At 41.5% G+C, this 19,187-nt stretch overlaps 1 protein-coding gene across 2 annotated transcripts in view; it reads right to left on the bottom strand.

Annotated features, from left to right (window-relative positions):
- Positions 1-6,367, bottom strand: part of FOXN2 (forkhead box N2) — a 67,599-nt gene extending 61,232 nt beyond the window's left edge. Inside the window, exon 1 of one of the 2 annotated variants that reach the window (XM_047852795.1) lies at positions 6,187-6,367. The gene's annotated coding sequence lies outside the window, so the exon portion shown is untranslated. Of the gene's footprint in view, positions 1-4,943; positions 5,344-6,186 lie in introns of those variants that run through there. The other variant, XM_047852797.1, reaches the window with a different exon arrangement.
- Between the last annotated feature and the right edge of the window lie 12,820 nt (positions 6,368-19,187).

The following is a 19,187-nucleotide window of genomic DNA, read 5'->3' as shown; positions in this document are numbered from 1 at the left end:
AGAGGAAAGCACAGGGTCTGTTCTTTTCCCAGTATGTTTTCCCCAATATATCTTTCAGACCACTTCTAAGTGGCAAAAGCACCAAATAACTATTAAAGTACAATCAAGAAGCCAAGAATTTTCTGGGGTACCTGGGTGGCTCAGTGGGTTAAGCACCCAATTGTTGATTTCAGCTCAGGCCATGATCTTTCAGTTTGTGAGTTCCAGCCTTGTCTTCAGCTCTGCTCAGACAGTGCAGAGCCTGCTTGGGATTCTCTCTCTCTGCCCCTCCCCCGTGTACGCACGTCTCTCAAAATAAATATTTAAAGAAAAAAAAAAAAAGCCAAGAATTTTCTTATACAACCTGTAGACTTTATAGGATCTGAGGATAATTAATAGTAATTAAACTATCCTGGTAATTTAACAGGAATACATCTATTTGGGGAGAATCAAAGTAATTTTTTGTTACCTGTGTTGGCACAAAAGGCAGTTAACCTTTATGATAATAAGCATATCTTCTACATGACTACTTAAGTAAAGAGATTTATTTAGCCTTTTAGGCCATAGTAATATTATGTTTATAACCTTCAGTGAAACCAAGATCTATGTGAGGGGATAAATTCCATTTTACATTTATAACAGGCAGATTCTAGGAAAGTAGAATTCTCTTGCTCACCACTATATTCTTAGCACATAAATACAGTAGATGCTCAATAAATATCTATCCAACTTTAAATATTTATAGAAAAGCTAATTAGGTTGAGGGAAATAAAAAAATATATGAATCAAAATTAGGTTAAGGCTTTGAGCATGGGATATGCTTTGCAACTTGCTTTCAAAGAGTAGAGTATGGAAGGAAAGGGGGTGGAAACCTGGCAAACAAAGCCCTCAAAGAGTGATCAAGATTATCATCAATTTTATCATATTGTTATTATGTGCCCTTAGAGTAATGTGATGAGAATGGCACTTCACCTCTGTTGTCTTCCTCCCTAAAACCTATATGACTCCAGTCTAATCATTAAGAATCATTTATCCCCTCACATATTAGGCAAATCTCAACCGAGGGACATTCTCTAATATCTCTGACTAGTACTCCCGAAAACTGTCACAGTCATCAAAAACAAGAAAAGTTTGAGAATTTGCAATTCTGGAATAGAAAAAGAACACTAGGGAAAAACTAGTGAAATCTGAAGAAAGTGCATAGTTATTAGAAATGTAGCAATTTCGTTTCCTTAGTTATATAAGTTATATAAGCAGTTCACAATAATGAAAACTGAGTGAGGTATACTCTGTGTACTACCTTGCAACTTTTCTGTAAATGTAAAACTATTCTAAAATAAAAAGGTTACTTAAATGAAAACCGAGTAAGGAAAATAAGGAATACAAGAATCAAAATCCCTTGGAAACAAATGATGATAAACCTTCTTTTCGTCCCTCTATGTTTGGAAGTAAGACAAAGATAGTATTCTCCTATAGTGGAAATAAAGTTATTAATAAACAATACTGTAGGCATTGTACAAGTCTATAGTATTAATTATGAAGTTACATATGATCAAAGCAAATCCCTTTGAATTTTAGTTTCCCAAAGTATCATTCTTCATCCTCAACATTTCATTAACACTGTGACAAAAATTCATAACATTTGCTGTCACTTCTATATTGAAGTGATTATCCCACATCTTTAATCTTTAGTCACTAAAGGTCATATTCCCCTTGCTTTCTCCCACGCATCTTACACTCAACTAAACTCACCATCTTCTTGATGATGCTTCCCTTCCAAACTTCCCTCTCAAAGTTATTAATTTTTTTTCAGTAGATCTCTCTCCTTCCCATGCCTCCCATTCCCGCAGTTAATAATTACTATTAACACTGCTGTCAAATGAACCTTCCTCAAATAAGGATTTTATTATATTCCTAGGTTCAAATGTCATCTCTTTTTTTTGTACTAAACCATATTTAAATTCAGAAGTGATACCTTTAAGGCCATCCATAATTGGTTATGTTTTTGTACCCTTCACTTGTAAAGATCTTTCCGTCCATCTTTCTACCTCATTCCATAAGTCTTGCCTTTCCTTTATTCAGAAAATAATTCAATCCTCACAAAGCATATCACATATACACAGGAAAATAAGACTCTTCTGGGTGGCCAAAGACTTCATAATTTTCTTAGGGTGATAAAACCTAAAAAGATGAGGGGTGCCTGGGTGGCTCAGTCTGTTAAGTGACTGACTTCGGCTCAGGTCATGATCTCATGGTCTGTGAGTTCGAGCTCCGCGTCAGGCTATGCGCTGACAGCTCAGAGCCTGGAGCCTGCTTCAGATTTTGTGCCCCCGCTCTCTCTCTGCCCCTCTCCGGCTCATGCTCTGCCTCGTTCTGTCTCTCAAAAATAAATAAATGTGAAAAAAAAATTAAAAAAAAAAAACCTAAAAAAATGACTAAAAAAGAACATTGAAGGAACACCTGGGTGGCTCAGCTCAGGATCTCACAATCTCACATTTTGTAAAATCAAGCCCTGCATCACACTCTGCGCACACAGTGGAGAGCCTACCTGGGATTCTCTCTCTTTTCCTCTCTCTCTCTCTCAAAATAAATAAATAAACATTTAAAAAAAAGAACATAGGAATCTTATTCAAAGCTGTATCCTTAGTTCCTATAACATGAAAAGGGCTCACAAAGTGTTTTTTTAAATTTTTTCTTAATGTTTATTTATTTTTGAGACAGAGAGAGACAGAGCATGAATGGGGGAGGGTCAGAGAGAGAGGGAGACACAGAATCTGAAACAGGACCAGGCTCTGAGCTGTCAGCACAGTGCCCGACACAGGGCTTGAACTCAGGGACTGTGAGATCATGACCTGAGTCGAAGTCAGACGCTTAACTGACTGAGCCACCCAGGCGCCCCCCAAAAAGTATTTATTAAGTGAAAACAAGGCAGCATAGAATGCTACAGCCAAAAGAATTACATGCTATTCAAAAAGGTAAAGAATTTTCAGTTGGGGAGGTGAAGGCAGGTCTAAAATTCTATGATTCTAAGGCTCTCAGGGCAGTCGAAACTCAAGCCTGAGTATTTCTTCAGCGGTTAAGAAGATGTGTGCAGGTATATTTCCAACAGAAAAATGCTACACCAGCAAAGATAAGTAAAATTGTTATACCACATTGAAGTAGTGAATAAAGAACAGTTCCTGAAGGTTAGTGGAAGATAAGATGGGATTAAACAAGGACCAAAGTTTGAAAAGTCCTGAGAAGAAATTTGGTATTCATACTTGACCTAAGGGTAATACAATTCATGCTTGACATGAGAGTGATACAATTTTCAGAAAGATTAACCCAATGGGAGTAACATGTTAAACTTTAGAAATCAAGAGCCTTATTTCTTGATTCAAGAAAGCCTCCCCTAACTACTTAAACCCTCTAGGTTCCTTCTCCTTTTAAGCCTTATACCACTTGCCTGCAGTATACAATTTAACTCCTAATTACATCTTCTCACACAGTAAATTCTTAAATTTTCACTGGTGTTAATCTAGTCTCTTCAATCAAAGAATAAGGATCAAATCAAAGATCTCCATTTCTTCCTAAGAAATCAGCAAAGCATTAGGCCCGTAAAACTTTATTTTTGGAGGACTTTTTGCATTTATGTAAAACCTACTTACTAAAAAGACAACAATCTAAAAGCGACACACACACACACACACACACACACACACACACACACACACACACACAAACAATGATAGCTAAGCAATAAGCTACCACAAGAACAAGTCCTGTTTGGATGGCACTTCTTAAAGTTTCATTCGATAGATCCCATAACTAATAATGTCGTTATCTTACAGCATATGTTTTCAGTACTTCCTGTTTTATAAAGGCATTTCATCACCACATTTACTTTTCTTTCTCAACTAAGCATTGCTCTCAGTGGTCAGCACATAATAGTCATTTCTCAATCTCATTATCTTTTTGGCACTGAAGCCTTTCCAATCTTTTTATCTATTAACTTCATTGATTGAGAACCACTGTTATGGGATAATTAAATTCTAATAAATAGTGCTGCTATAACTTCTCTACATAATTCTTTTACACATTTTAAATGCTTCCTGTGGTTTAGCAATATTCAAGTAAAACTAATTCAAATAAAAACATATGTTACAGGAATAATTCAAATCCACCAAAGCATTCACAAAATGATGTTAGTATCCATGGATTACACTTAAATTTAAAAATTTTCCAAATTCTACAAAAATTTGGATTTTTAAATGTTCAACCTTTTGACCCTTTACTTTCATATATTCTCAAAATTAAATTCCACTCCTTAAAATAAAATCTGTTCATGTTAACATTCACATTAAGCGTTCATACTTTTCCAAAAAGAGCTTAAGAAAGTACACATACGAGTACTTATTTCATCCCTAAACAAGTATTTTCACTCATAATTTATCTATATCCTTTCAGGTCACATTTTCATATAAAAAGAAAAAAATAAGACTTTCTAAAACTCAAAAAGAAATACTCCAGAATGTGATTATTTCTGATTGCTTTAGAACCTCTCACTAATGGTTCTTAAATACAAACGATGTTTTTCCAGAGTTGGGAAACTCCATAATGTACTATTCTATTCCCCACCACTCCTTCATTGGTACCTAACACTGCTGAGATTTTACAGATGAATCATCAAACAGCAGAGGAAGGCAAAAACGTCAATATATACCCTACAAGGACTTCAAGGAAACAAAGTCTTAAAATTCGGATGGAAGAGATAGACGAGATAGACGTGAACAGTTCAGCTTTTTCCACTTCCTCATCTCAGAAAACACAAAAACAAATGTGGATGCAAGGCTACAGCACGATTACAAAGCCCCTGCCTACCAGTGAAGCCACAGACCTAGTGGCGCTAGGGCACTCTATTACAGTCAGCCGGCCACGTGGCTGTCACAATCAGAAGGAAGACAGGAGAAACAGCACAAACTAACCTGGAAATAAATAACCGCCCTCCGCCTCGGAGTTGGGGTAGAAGAAAGACCGTGCCGTTTTTTTGCACGCTAAGACTTTTTTCCTGTAAGGTGAAAACGGAGTACAGGGGCTGCTTTTAAGGAGACTTTAAAGCAGAAATCAGGTCCAAGAAGACCCCGAGAGTGGTACCCCATTGAATTCGCTACTCTCACTCCCGCGAGCTAAGGTGGAAACAGGCATTCTGCAAAGGGGTAAAAGGGGCGGAGTTGAGTAAGAGTGGAGGATGAAGGACTACTCAGAGGGGCCTCCTTCCCCTGACTGCCCCCGTCCTCCGGGGTTTTCAGACTCGCCGCTGCTTTGGTGGGGCGAACCCAGAAGGCTGAAGAGCCTCGCACAGGCCCTCAGTACCTCTCACCCACCCCACCCCCCTCCCCGACAAAAGATACAAGGACAGAGATAACCACGGGCCCGAGAGAAGCAGCCAAAAGGAAGTGTCCATATTGCAGCGCTGAAAACCCTAGAACTCCCACCCCACCAAGACAGCCTCCTCGAGAGGCCCCCAGGGCGCCCGCTGGAGGAGGGGCCAGAGAGTGCCGGGGTCGGCCACCCCTACATCCGGGACCCGCCCCTGTCCCCCGAACGCCCGGCAATCCTGGGGCTTGAAGTTCACTCCAGGCAGCGTCAGGCGCCTCCCTGGGCACTACTTGGCTGGGCCCAGCCAGTCCGTCTGGGGCCGGACCAGGACTCCACGCCCGGCACGTCTCGTTCCACTTCGAGGCGGGGGAGGGGGCGCCGCACACACTCCCGAGAGGCTTGGGGCACTTCCTCTAACAGCAGATGCGCCCTGAGTTGAGCCCTAAGCGTGCCCGGGGCCACCTCCGAACCTTCCCGGAGAGCCGGCACCCCTCGCAGCGGTTTCCGCCAGACGACACCCGTTCCCAGGAGGTCATTACCTCTCACGAAAAACTCCTAACTCGACCCTCCTAACACGACCCTCATGGAGCCGCGCTCCCCTCAGTTCGACACCCCCCGGGAACCCACACAGGACTCAAGCCGCACGCAGGGGAGAACCCCGTGCCGGCGCCAATTCCTCACAGGACAAAAATGTCCGGGCGCGTCACGGGACAGCCGCCTCCGCGCCCCACGCCGGGAGCCGGCCGCACGCGCTGCCTCCGCGCCCGGGAGCTGTGCCGCGGGCCGGGGCGGGGAGCGCGGACGCCCGGCAGCGCCCGCCCAGGAGGGCGCTACTCCGCGGGAACTCACCGTCTGCTCTGCAGCCGCAGCGGGGAGGCAAGGAACGGGCAGGGGAAGACACAATATGGCAGAGCACCACAGCTGCTCCCGGCGGCTTCCAGCAGCCGCCTCCGGGAAGACGCGGCAAAGAGCAGGCAGCGGCAGCTGCGGTGGCGGCCGCGGCAGCACCACATCCCCCTCCCGTTCGCTTCCTCCCCCTCCCTGCACCCTCCCCCGCTGCCATGGCAACGCGGCGCCAAGGAGATTAGCCCCGCCCTTCCCTCCGGTCCCCGCCTCTCGCGGCCACCTCCGGAGGGGGCTCGGCCCGCCTCCCGGTATCTCCTCCCACCTCCTACCTAAGGGCGGGCCCCGGACCTCGCAGGCCGTGCTGAACTGCGGGTGGGAAGGAAGGGAGATGCAGTGTCCGGAAGGGCGGGGTTCGCACGGAAGGCAGGGCGGGGACCTGGTGGGCCAGTGCTGGTTTCGGGCTGAGGAGGGGCTGGGAAGGCGGGAAAAATGGAAAGGCCTCGCCTGTCCCGGCAGGACCTATAGGAGTGTGGCGGAGCGCGGCGCGGCCGCTGAGTGGCCAAGAAGGCGCGGGGGCGGGGCCAGGGTGGCCTTCCCGGCTGGTCGGCTTGGAGAAGCCTGTGCTGGGACTGCAGCGACGACCCCCAACAGCCCGAGCTTCTGTGGGTTTCCCCAAGAGCTTTGCGCCATGGGTCGGGCCTTGAAAGCGCTGTAGGAAGCGGTAAAGCATTAATATGAACTTAAAGTGATATCCCACTCGCTTCACTGAAATTTTAAGTGGAAACTGAGTTCAGCGTGTTTGTGGTGAAAAAAAGGACTTTGGAATCAGATCCAAAATTTAATAAGCATCGCATTTCCTGAGCCCTCATTAAGTGCTAGGGACTGAGGTAAGTTCTTTACATGCATTGTCATAACCATAATGCTAAGATACTGTTGCCAAATAAAATATACAGGAGTGCCCAAAGTCAGAATTTCAGGTAAATGTAGAATAATTTTTTAATAAAAGAATGTTCCATTTGGGAACTTCCTGATTTTTGTTTTGTTTTTTGCTAAATTTACAAACCCTGTCCTAACTCTTAGAAATTCCCACTTTACAGAGAAGGAAGCCAAGGCTTAGAAAAATAATCTGACAGAAATAAGAGGCAGAACTAAGGCTCCATTTTACTAAAATTATGATCCTGATCACTAAATTTCTAAATATCTTTATCCGCATCTTTAAAAAGTAGAGTAGTGATACCTATATCACAAATGTGCTGAACGGATTAAAAGTAAACGTGTGTGAAAGAGACCTGCGCAGGGACTGCTGCATACAAGGTTCATTTTTTTTTTCCTGAACAATGAATGTTAACTGGATATTCACTGTGTGCGGGCTGTGAGTCAAGTGAGCTGAGCATGAAACAAGCTGCCTACTGACAATAAAGCAAGTCAAGCTCTGGGGATGACAGAGACACAGAATTAATTATAGGCATCATTCCGCAGATGAAAATACTGTGTCTATATGATTTGTCCAAAATCCTCTGCTAGTTGCATTTGTTTCTCATTACACTGTCTGAAAGGCCTCATAACTGCACTTAGATTAAGTGGCCACAAGCCAAATGTACTATATGCTTTATAGAAGCAAGAGTCGCTTCATTTTCTCCCTTCAGAACAATCACTGTTGCCCCCTCATGTGGACAAATTGAAGGAAGTTCCTGGAGGAAGAATGCAATAGAACAGGAACAAAGAAGGAAGGGAAGATTGAGAGGAGGTGGCTTCTGGAAAGCCATAGTCTCCTCATACCTTTGTCTTGTTTTATATCTGCTGACCATGGTGATCACTAATATAATATGGGTCTTCATCTCCCTACAGATTATTGTAATAGTATCTTATTTGATATATTGAACTTTAGTTTCTAGTTTTCCTTCTCATCTATTTTAAACTCAGGTGACCAAACAGTCCTCCTCAACTCTAGAAGAATCACAGAATTTGAGAGTTGGCATTAATACATACTTTCAAGACATGTCATCTAGGAGCCCAGTTTATCATAGATACAAAAGCAAATCCAGAACAGCTATGTAACTTGTATAAGGTCAAATAATGAAAATACTGCATTGGCATCCACTAACATCTCTACTGGTCCTGTCTATGATTCAGTAGACAGGCTGGGCACATTTAAGTAATCTCTGCAGGTAAGGCTCAGGTCTCTTAGGAAGTCTATCACACTTAGTTCAGAGTCCAGGGATACTTGTATACTTAAAGGCTATTTTAGAGGACTTTGAACACCTCTCAAGAAAAAGCTGTTATTAAAACTAATGATGATTCAGAGTGAGTAGCTTTACCCAGGAGTTTACAAGAGTAAAAAGGCTGTGAAACCAGAGCTTAACTCTTTAGGAAAAAGAGGATCCTGGCATTTAAGATCTCCTGTGAAGTTTGTATTGTTCATTCTCCAAAATACTTAAAAAAAAATTTTTTTTAGTTTGTTTATTTTGAGAGAGAGAAAGAGAGAACCAGTGGGGGAGGGGCAAAGAGAGAAGGGGACAGAAGATCAGAAGAGAGCTCTGTGCAGACAGCAGAGAGCCCAATGCAGGGCTCAAACTCACAGACCATGAGATCATGACCTAAGCCGAAGTCAGACAGTCAACCAACTGGGCCACCCAGGCACCCCTCTCCAAAATACTTTTGTACTTTAAACTTTACTGGAAGACAAATACATTAGAAAACATATTGTTTGAAATGCCCTCATATTTAGACAGAAAAGTGATAGGAACTCAAATATACACATTTACATTTTTTTTTAAATTTTTTTATTTTTTTAATTTTTTTTTTTCAACATTTATTTATTTTTGGGACAGAGAGAGACAGAGCATGAACGGGGGAGGGGCAGAGAGAGAGGGAGACACAGAATCGGAAACAGGCTCCAGGCTCTGAGCCATCAGCCCAGAGCCCGACGCGGGGCTCGAACTCAGGGACCGCGAGATCGTGACCTGGCTGAAGTCGGACGCTTAACCGACTGCGCCACCCAGGCGCCCCTACACATTTACATTTTAAATGTATTTATTATTGTATTACATATATTTAACAAAGACTCTTTGATCATGACTTGATGATTCTAAAAATAACCAGTTTGCCAATAAAGAATGTAGACTTCAAGACCCTTGAAGTCAGTGCCCATATCTTTTTCATTCTTATAGTCTAATTGCTTAGAACAGTTTTGGGACCGAGGTGATGGCCAATAATATTTGTTAACGGGGCATCCAGGTGGCTCAGTCAGTTGAGTGCCTGACTTTTTTTTTTTTTTTTTTTAATTTTTTTTTTTTTCAACGTTTATTTATTTTTGGGACAGAGAGAGACAGAGCATGAACGGGGGAGGGGCAGAGAGAGAGGGAGACACAGAATCGGAAACAGGCTCCAGGCTCTGAGCCATCAGCCCAGAGCCCGACGCGGGGCTCGAACTCAGGGACCGCGAGATCGTGACCTGGCTGAAGTCGGACGCTCAACCGACTGCGCCACCCAGGCGCCCCGAGTGCCTGACTCTTGATCTTGGCTCAGGTCATGTGAGATCAAGTTTGTGAGATCAAGCCCCACATCGGGCTTTGTGCTGACAGCGTGGAACCTGCTTGGGATTCTGTCTCTCCCTCTCTCTCTGCCCCTCCCCTGCTTGCTTACTCTCATTCTCTTCCTCTCCAAGTAAATAAATATTTAAAAAATAATAATAATGTAGGGGCCCCTGGGTGGTCAGTTGGTTGGGTGTCCAACTTCAGCTCGGGTCATGATCTCATAGCCCATGAGTTGGAGCCCCACATTGGCCTTTGTCTGACAGCTCAGAGCCTGGAGCCTGCTTTGGATTCTTGTGTCTCCTTCTCTCTCTGCCCCTCCCCCACTCATGCTCTGTCTCTCTCTCTCTCTCTCTCTCTCTCTCTCTCTCCCCCCCTTCAAAAATAAATAAATATTAAAAAAGTTTAAAAAAATAATGTTTGTTGATAAAAGAAGTAACTTTTCTCAAATCACAAGATACTGGGACTAAGATACAACAGCCCTATAAGTACTGGTCTGTTACTTGGGGCTAAAAAGATGGAACTGCAGATGACAGTCTAGTTTTGTTTTGTTTTTTCCTTTGAGGATCTTTTTCAATGTACCTCTAAGAACAACTAGATATATTTAATAGTACCTACATTTCTGTAAGTCCTGGTATTGGCAATAATTTGGACCAATCCTTCTACTAACGACACTGGAAGAACTTAACAAAATATTAAAATTATCAGCTCAAAGGTATTAGAGAGCTAACAAGATAGAAATTACCAACCCAAGATCTGAGGGTTGCTGAGAGTATGAATAGGAATGGGGGATAGTGATTAGAGTTCAGAATGTTCAAAGGGGGAAGGAGGATGACTTGGTTGAACTTGCTTTAGACAGGGAATCCAAATGGCTACATCCTAGATGTAAAGGGTCATCATCTCCATTTCAAATCATCTCAACCCTAAGATTGGATTAGGGTAGTTCCTTTAAGTCAATGCCCCCAAAACCCTTGGCAGAAGCAAACTGAAATTTTCTTTGGAGTAAAGTAATATTATTCTACGCCTCAAATCATTTGTATAATTTTGCAAAAACTATGTCTAGTACACAATCAAAAATAGTCACACAAAGAAATAAGAAAAACAACAGAAACAACAAATAACAAAAAACGGAACTAAAGGGGTTCAGAGAGTGAAATTATCAGACACAGATTTAAAAATAACAATGCTTTCAGGGAGCCTAGGTGGCTCAGTCAGTTAAGCATCCGACTTCGGCTCAGGTCATGATCTCGCCGTGGGTTCGAGCCCCGCATCCTGCTCTGTGCTGACAGCTCACAGCCTGGAGCCTGCTTTAGATTCTGTGTCTCCCTCTCTGCCCCTCCTCTGCTTGAGCTGTGTCTCTCTGTCTCTCAAAAATAAAATAAAAATAAAATAAAATAAAGTAAAATAAATAAAAATAACAATGATTTCTATGTATAAGTAAATAGAACAAGATTAAAATTTAGACAGATAACTAGAAACTTGAAAATAAGTTTTCAAGTTTTAGAACCAAATTTTAGAACCAAAAAATTCACTAACTGAAAATAAGGACTATTGGCCATAACAGCCATAACTGAAAATAAGGACTGATGGCTATAACAGCATATTAGACACAGATAAAGATAGAATTTGTGAACTAGATGATAAGTGAGAAGAAATTATGCAAAATGAGTCAGAAGAAAAAGGGTGGAAAATATAGAACACAGGGAAGGCACATAGAAGATACAATGATAAAGTTTAATATGCACATAGATGGAATTTCAGAATGAAAGGAAAGACAGTATTGGGCAGAAATAATATGTGAATTAATGAACCCCTGGAGGATTCATGTATATATACATATATATATTTCTAATCCATACAGTTGACACATCAATATGTCATGAAAAAATTGCTAAAACCCAAAGACGAAGAGAAAAATATTAAGAATAACTAGAGAAAACAAGAGTTGATCTTTAAAGAAACAATAATCAGACTTACAACTGACTTTATAAAGAATAGTTTGAAGCCAAAAAATGATGGCTCAATAACTTAAAAATTTTTTTTTTGTTAACGTTTATTTATATTGAAAAACAGAGAGAGATGGAGCATGAGCATGGGAGGGGCAGAGAGGAGGGGAGACATAGAATACCAAGCAGGCTCCAGGCTCCGAGCTGTTAGCACAGAGCCCGATGCCAGACTTGAACTCAGAAACCATGAGATTAATACCTGAGCCGAAGTCAGATGCTTAACTGACTGAGCCACCCAGGCGCCCCATGGCTCAATAACTTTAAAAGATTAAAAGCAAATATTTTAAGAATGAAGGTGAAATTAATACATTTTTAGTCGCTGGGGCACCTGGGTGGCTCAGTTGGTTAAGTGTCTGACTTCGGCTCAGGTCATGATCTAGCGGTTTGTGAGTTTGAGCCCCGCATTGGGCTCTGTGCTGACAGCTCAGAGCCTGGAGCCTGCTTAGGATTCTGTGTCACTCCATCTCTCGGCCCCTCCCCTGCTCACGCTCTGTGTCTCTCAATAATAAATAAATGTTAAAAATTTTTTTTTTAAAAAAAGAAATTTTCAAACAAACAAAATAGAGTATTTGTCACCAGCAGATTCACACTGGCATTCTTTGAGCAGAAGGAAAATGATCCCAGTTGTAATAAGGTTAGAGATACATGAGGAAATTAAGATCAATTAAAATGACAAATTTGTGGGTAATGAGGTGCCTGGGTGGCTCAGTTGGTTAGGTGTCTCAGTTGGTTAGGTGGTTAGGTGTCTTAATCTCAGCTGAGGTCTTGAACTCAGGGTCATGAGTTCAAGCCCCGTGTTGGGCTGCACTGAGTGTGAAGCATACTTAAGAAAAAAAGATAAATAATGTGGGTAAATCTAAATGAATATTGACATTGATTATATAGTCCAATAATAGTAATGTCTTTTGTATTTAAAAATGTATGATAGGGGCGCCTGGGTGGCGCAGTCGATTGAGCGTCCGACTTCAGCCAGGTCACGATCTTGCGGTCCGTGAGTTCGAGCTCCGCGTCAGGCTCTGGGCTGATGGCTCAGAGCGTGGAACCTGTTTCCGATTCTGTGTCTCCCTCTCTCTCTGCCCCTCCCCCATTCATGCTCTGTCTCTCTCTGTCCCAAAAATAAATAAACGTTAAAAATGTATGATAATGGTGTATATGTTAGGAGAAGGTAGATGGAATCACGTATTCTAAAATCTGTTCATCATCTATGAGGATGGAAAAAAGTTACAATTAATAGTAGACTCTGATAAGTCAAGAATGTATCTTGTGATCTCTAGAATAATCACTAAGAGAATAGTATGACTATGATTATTGGTCAAGGTTCTCCAGAGGAACAGCACCAACAGGATGTACACACACACACACACACACACACACACACACACACACACACACAAAGAAAGACACTTTTTTAAGAAATTAGCTCAGGTGATTGTGGAGGCTTGATAAATCCAAAATCTGCAGGATAGACTTGCAGGTTGACCTAGGGTAGAGTTCCAGTTCAAGATCAAAGGCAGTCTGCTGGTAGAATTCTTTCTTGCTCAGGGAGGGTCAATCTTTGTTCTCCTAAGGCCTTCAACTGATTGAATGAGCCCACTCACATTATGGAGTGGCTTACACAAACTGCTTTACACAGAGTTCACCAGTTAAATTGTAGATTTCATCCAAAAGCACCTTCACAGAAACATCTAGAATAATGTTTGAACAAATATCTGGACACTGTGGTTTAGCCAAATTGACACATAAAATTAACCATCACACTATGCAGTTTCCAATCTAAAAGGAAGAAAGGAATGGAGAATCAAAAGTAATTATCCTAAATGCAAGATAGGAAAAATAAAAGGGCATACAATAGATTAAGACAAAAATAGAAAGTACTTAATAAGATGATAGACTTAAACCCAAATATATCACTGATTATATTAATTTAAAAAAATCCCAATTTAATGAAAAAATTTGTTTTAGTTGCCTATTGCTATTTAACAATCTACCCCTAATTTAGTAACTTTAAACTATGACCATTTTATTATATATCATGATTCTGTGGGTCAGGAATTTGGGTAGGATCCAAAGGGAATGGCTCATCTCATCTCTGGGTGATGTCTGCTGGGGCTGAAACATCCCAGATAGCTGCTTCACTCTCATGGCTGGCACCTCAGCTAGAATGGCTCCAATAGCTGGAGATTAGCTGGACCAGCTTTACTGAGCTCATATGTATGGGGCCTTGGTTCTCACTGTTAATTGAATTCTTTGGTTTTTGTGTAAGTAGTTCCATGACTTCTTCCTCTCCACATAGTCTCTCCAGGGGAATAGGCAAACTTCTTATGCACAAGCTTGAGTCTTCCAGAAGGATTAGACTTGGAACTAGCTTATTGTCACTTCTGCCACATTCTTTTGAATAAAGCAAATTATAAACCAATCCCAGAGTCAAGGGGAGGGAACTACAGAAGAATGTAAGTATTATTAGTTGTTGATAAATCTGGGGTCACCAGTTGATGTAACGAGCTAGCATAGATTGTCATACTGGACAAAAAAGTCAAAAACTACATGCTGTTTACAAAGGATATATCTAGAATATAAAAATGCAGAAAGGTTGAAAGAAAAGGGATAGAAACAAACTAAACCATACAATACTTGAAAGAAAACTTGAATAGCTATATTAATATCAGATTAAGTAGACTATAACACAAAAAACAATAATAGAGATAAAGGGAGACTTCATAATGATAATGATTTAATTTGCCAGGAAGATTTTTAAAAATCTAAGTTGTATTCCCCTAATAACATGTCATAGCACATACAGCAATAATTACAGAACTGTAAGGAAGAATAAAAAGGTCAACAATTTTATTGGGAGATGTTAACATATTCAGCTGCTGATAAAATAGACAAAAAATTCAGTGAGAACATATGTTTGAACAATACTATTAGCAAAGTTGAGTACAAAAGCATATTGAGTATATTTCTATAGTCTTTTACATCTTAATGAATTTATCAGTTTATATTATTTCTCTTTTGGCTCATGAAGCTGCAAGGGGTATCTGAGGATCCTGAGCCTTCAGGGTGTTTAGAACCTATCCCTGTGTTAGAGATATATTTACCATTGTGTACCTTTACATCTGTATTAAGTTCTTGCTATGTACCAGGCCCTGTACCTAGCATAGAGATGAAAGCCATAGTTATAACTATAGACAAGCAAATCAGAAAATGTAATGTGGCATTAAAAGTACAGTGATAGAGTTTTACATAAGGAGCAATGGGAACCAAGTCCTAATTCAGCCACAGGCGGTAATGCCTGAGCAAAATGTGCAGAAAGAAAAATACATGGAGAAGTGGCAGTGTTGGGGTGGGGAGTAGAACCACACCTCGCAAACCCTCAGTTGTGTGAGAGCATGACTGTTCATGTCAGAGAACTATCTGTCATTTGGAATGTCTGGAGTATAAAAGGTTGCTCGGCTTAGGGGTTATCTGGTTGCAAGAAACAGAAACTCATACCAGCTGGCTAAAGTAAAGGAGGAACAAATATAAAAATAGGCAGGGATTATATGAGACAAAACTGTGGGAAGCACAGCCAACATTACAAGAACTTTCCTTCACCCGTTCTCATCTTCTGGTCTCTAGTCTGAGCTTTTCTTTGTATGTCTGCTTCATTTCCCCTGCAAACTGGCTTCTCTGCTTACTTGTCTGCCGGCACGTTATGATGGCTGCCCCAAATAGTGGCCCCAGTTCTTCATCTCTGGGCTCCACCCAGTTTGCCCAACTTTCCTGCTTAGCAACTCATAGTTATTACTTAACTCAGTTTCCCAGTCCCAATTCCAAATTCCCAGGAGCTGTAATCTGACTGGCTCAGTTTCAACTTGCATGTAGATCATGGGTCAGCAAACTTGTGGCCTTGGAGGTGGGGGAGGGGGTGGGTGGCAAATCTGGCCTGCCTTCCACTTTTGTAAATAAAGTTTTAACAGAACACAGCCACACACATTCATTTACATATTGTCTTTGGCTGCTTTGACATTACAGGGAAGAGTTGAGTAGTTGCAACAGAGAACCTATGGACCACAGAGCTGAAAATATTTACTATCTAGACCTTTAAGAGAAAGATTGCTGACCCCTGCGTTGGATAGTTGGATGTGGAGACATAGGGCTATGTAGAGGCTTAGGGAAAGACAGCTCTGGTAATCGAAGCTCTTCCCCCTCTGCAGAAAAAGGATAATGTGGGGAAAAGCCAGCTGAGGAAGTATTTTGAGAAAGGAAATGTTTGAAGTCTCTAACACAGGAAAGAAAATAATCAGTCTCAAGTATGTACTAAATTTTTCACACAAAGGGTGGAAGAGTGCAAGACAGTTACTCCTTAATCTGGAGAAGTTCATTAAGATGCTAAATTTAGAAGAGAATGTCACCATAACTACCTTTAAATAACTCACTTGTGGCAAATTTCCCAGACCATCCATAGTTAGCTCTTGCTGAGATGAACTGGCTGAGGCACAATGTTCACTGTATGTAGAAAGATATTTAAATTTGTGTCCAAAAAGTTAAATATTTACCTTTCAAAAGAGAGAGAGAAGAGAAGCACTGAGAGAATGAGACATATTTAGAAAGACAAAGTCAGGCAGACTAAAACTTGGGGAGTAGGAGAAGATGAAATCTAGAATTTACCATTTTGGTAAACTTAAGATCATACTGAGGAAAATAAGCAAGGAGTCTTTTTGGTTGAGTAGAGTTTTTAAAGCTCTAGAGATCATTTTGGTCCTTGCTATATTCAGGCCCAGCATACTGGCAGCATTGGCATCACCAGGAGTTAGAAATGCAGAATCCCTGGCCCTACCCCAGACTCACTGAATAAGAATCTGCATTTTTTTATGTTTATTTTTATTTTTTAGACAGAGAGAGAGTGGGTGTGTGTATGTGAGAGAGAGAGAGAGAGAGAGCAGGGGAGGGACAGAGAGAGAGGGAGACAGAATCTGAAGCAGGCTTCAGGCTCTGAGCTGTCAGCCCAGAGCTCACCGCGGGGCTGGAACTTACAAACCACGAGATCATGACCTGAGCCGAAGTTAGAGGCTTGACTGACTGAACCACCCAGGCACCCAGACTCTGCATTTTTAAAGATCCCAAAGTGGTTCATATACACATTAAAGTATAAGAAACAATTAGAATGGCAGTTTCAGACAACTCAAAGTAGAACTGTGGGGTTTTGTTTTATTTCAATGAAATCTTAACATGGAACCCAACTCTATAAAATAGATCAGAGTGAACCTATTCTGGTTGAAAATGGGCTGATGGGGACTCAGTGAGTCTCAGTGAGTGAGTGAGTGACTCACTGAGTGAATCTCAGTGGCTCAGTTGGTTAAGCATCTGCCTCTTGATATTGACTCACGATCTCATCGTGAGTTCAAGCCCTGCATCAGGCTCTGTGCTGACAGAGGCTCTGAGCTGGAGCCTGCTTGGGATTCTGTCTCCCTCTCTCTCTCTGCCCTTACCCCACTCGCACTCTCTCTCAAAATAAATAAATAAACTTAAAAAAGAAAAAAGAAAAGAAAATGGGCTGATGCTGATAAACAGAGAAGTACTGGAAAAGCCCAGGCATTTTTATCCAGCGTTCCTCTGGGAACACAGTTTGAAAACCACTGATCTAGTGGAAGGAGCAGAAGTACAATCAGAACCTTTAGGGCCAGGCTCTGCCAAACTTCCAGGCTCTCTTTAACTTCTACCTCATTGAGAACTTCTACAATGAATCCCTGATAGTGATAGGATATGTCTTGCCTTGAGAGAGTTGAAATTTTTAAAGACCTGGAAATCCTCAGTCTAGATCCCTTACCTAAAAGATGGGGAAACTAAGGCTTAGAATGTGACCAATGAAACTCAGTTAAAACATAGGCATATTGAAAACTATACTAACACTATCACTAACAAAAGAGGCTGCTATAGATTGTTATATCCCCCTTAATGCCCAGTATGGTGGTATTAGGATGTGGGACTTCGGGATATGATTAGGTTGTGATAGTGAAGCCCAATGGAATAGGATTAGTGCCTTTACAAAAGACAGGCCACCAGACTTCCTTACCCCTTCCATCATGGGAAGTTACAGTGAGAAGATGGGTGACTACGAATCAGGAATTGGGTTCTCACAAGACACCAAATGGTGGAACTTCCCAGCCTCTACAATCGTGAGAAATAGGTATTTGTTATTTACAAGCCACGTAGCCTTTGGTATTTTGTTACAACAGCCCGAATAGACTAAGATAGAGGAAACCCTAAAGCTTTAATAATTCTTAGGGACAAAATAGTGCTGCAATTCCATACCCCTTCTCTGGTCCCTCCCTACATAACAGTCAAGTAGACAGTTTGTACAGTTTTTAAAAGCTCTAGTCTAGACTTGGGTTAGAATCCTGGCTCTGCTACTAACTAGCCCAGGCAAAATATTTCAACATTTTCTTAACCTCTCCATGTCTAAAATGAAAAAAGTAATTCCAGCCTCATAGGGGTGCTGCGAGGCCAATGTATGTGAAACAATTTAGTGCATGGCCTGGTGAATAAGTGCTCAGTAAATGCTAGCTGCTGTTAATGTTATTTTTTAAATGAACAACATCTAAAAAGTCAACCTACTTCAATTTTTGAAATTGCCCAAAAGGATTGCACAAGAGAAGCTAGAGAAGCCTGTTTCCTTCTCCACTGCTAAAAGAATAAAACAAATGATATCTGTAGCAATAGGCCATTTAGCAAATAGAGTTTATTCAAAATTAAACACTACCGTTGTGAAACTGACTTCTGATAAATAAGGTAAATGTTTAGGGAAGGCAGTATTAAGGAGATTCCAAATTATTTTATAGCAAATACAAATTTTTGTTCTACAGTAGTATTGCATTTAGAGTCAGGCATTTTTAGTAACTATGGTCAATTGCTTCACTCTGTCTTTTTGATTGTGCAAGCCCCAAACCTTGGAGTCACCTTTGGCTCCCTTTGTTCCTACCTTTAAAATATGGCTAGGAGCGCCTGGGTGGCTCAGTCGATTAAGTGTGTGACTCTTGATCTCGGCTTAGGTTACGATCTCATGGGGTTCATGAGTTTGAGCCCCACAGTGGGTTCTGAGCTGACAGCATGGAGCCTACTTGGAATTCTCTGTCTCCTTCTCTCTCTGCCCCTCCCCTGCTCATGCTTGGTCTGTCTCTCTCTCTTTCAAAAATAAATACACATTAAAAAAAAAAAAAATACGGGGGCGCCTGGGTGGCTCAGTTGAATGTCCAACTTCGGCTCAGGTTATGATCTCACAGTTGGTGATTTCGAGCCCCGCGTTGGGCCCTTTGCTGACAGCTCAGAGCCTGGAGCCTGCTTCGGATTCTGTGTCTCCTTCTCTCTCTGCCCCTCCCCAGCTGGCATTCTCTCTCTCTCTCTGTCTCAAAAAGAAATAAACGTTAAAAAATACAAATTAAAAAAAATTAAAAAATAAAAAATATGTCTAGAATCTGACTCCTTC

This window comes from Prionailurus viverrinus, chromosome A3 (assembly GCF_022837055.1).
Source record: "Prionailurus viverrinus isolate Anna chromosome A3, UM_Priviv_1.0, whole genome shotgun sequence".
NCBI classification, from domain to species: Eukaryota; Metazoa; Chordata; class Mammalia; order Carnivora; family Felidae; genus Prionailurus; species Prionailurus viverrinus.
This window is presented reverse-complemented; position numbering and strand designations above follow the sequence as displayed.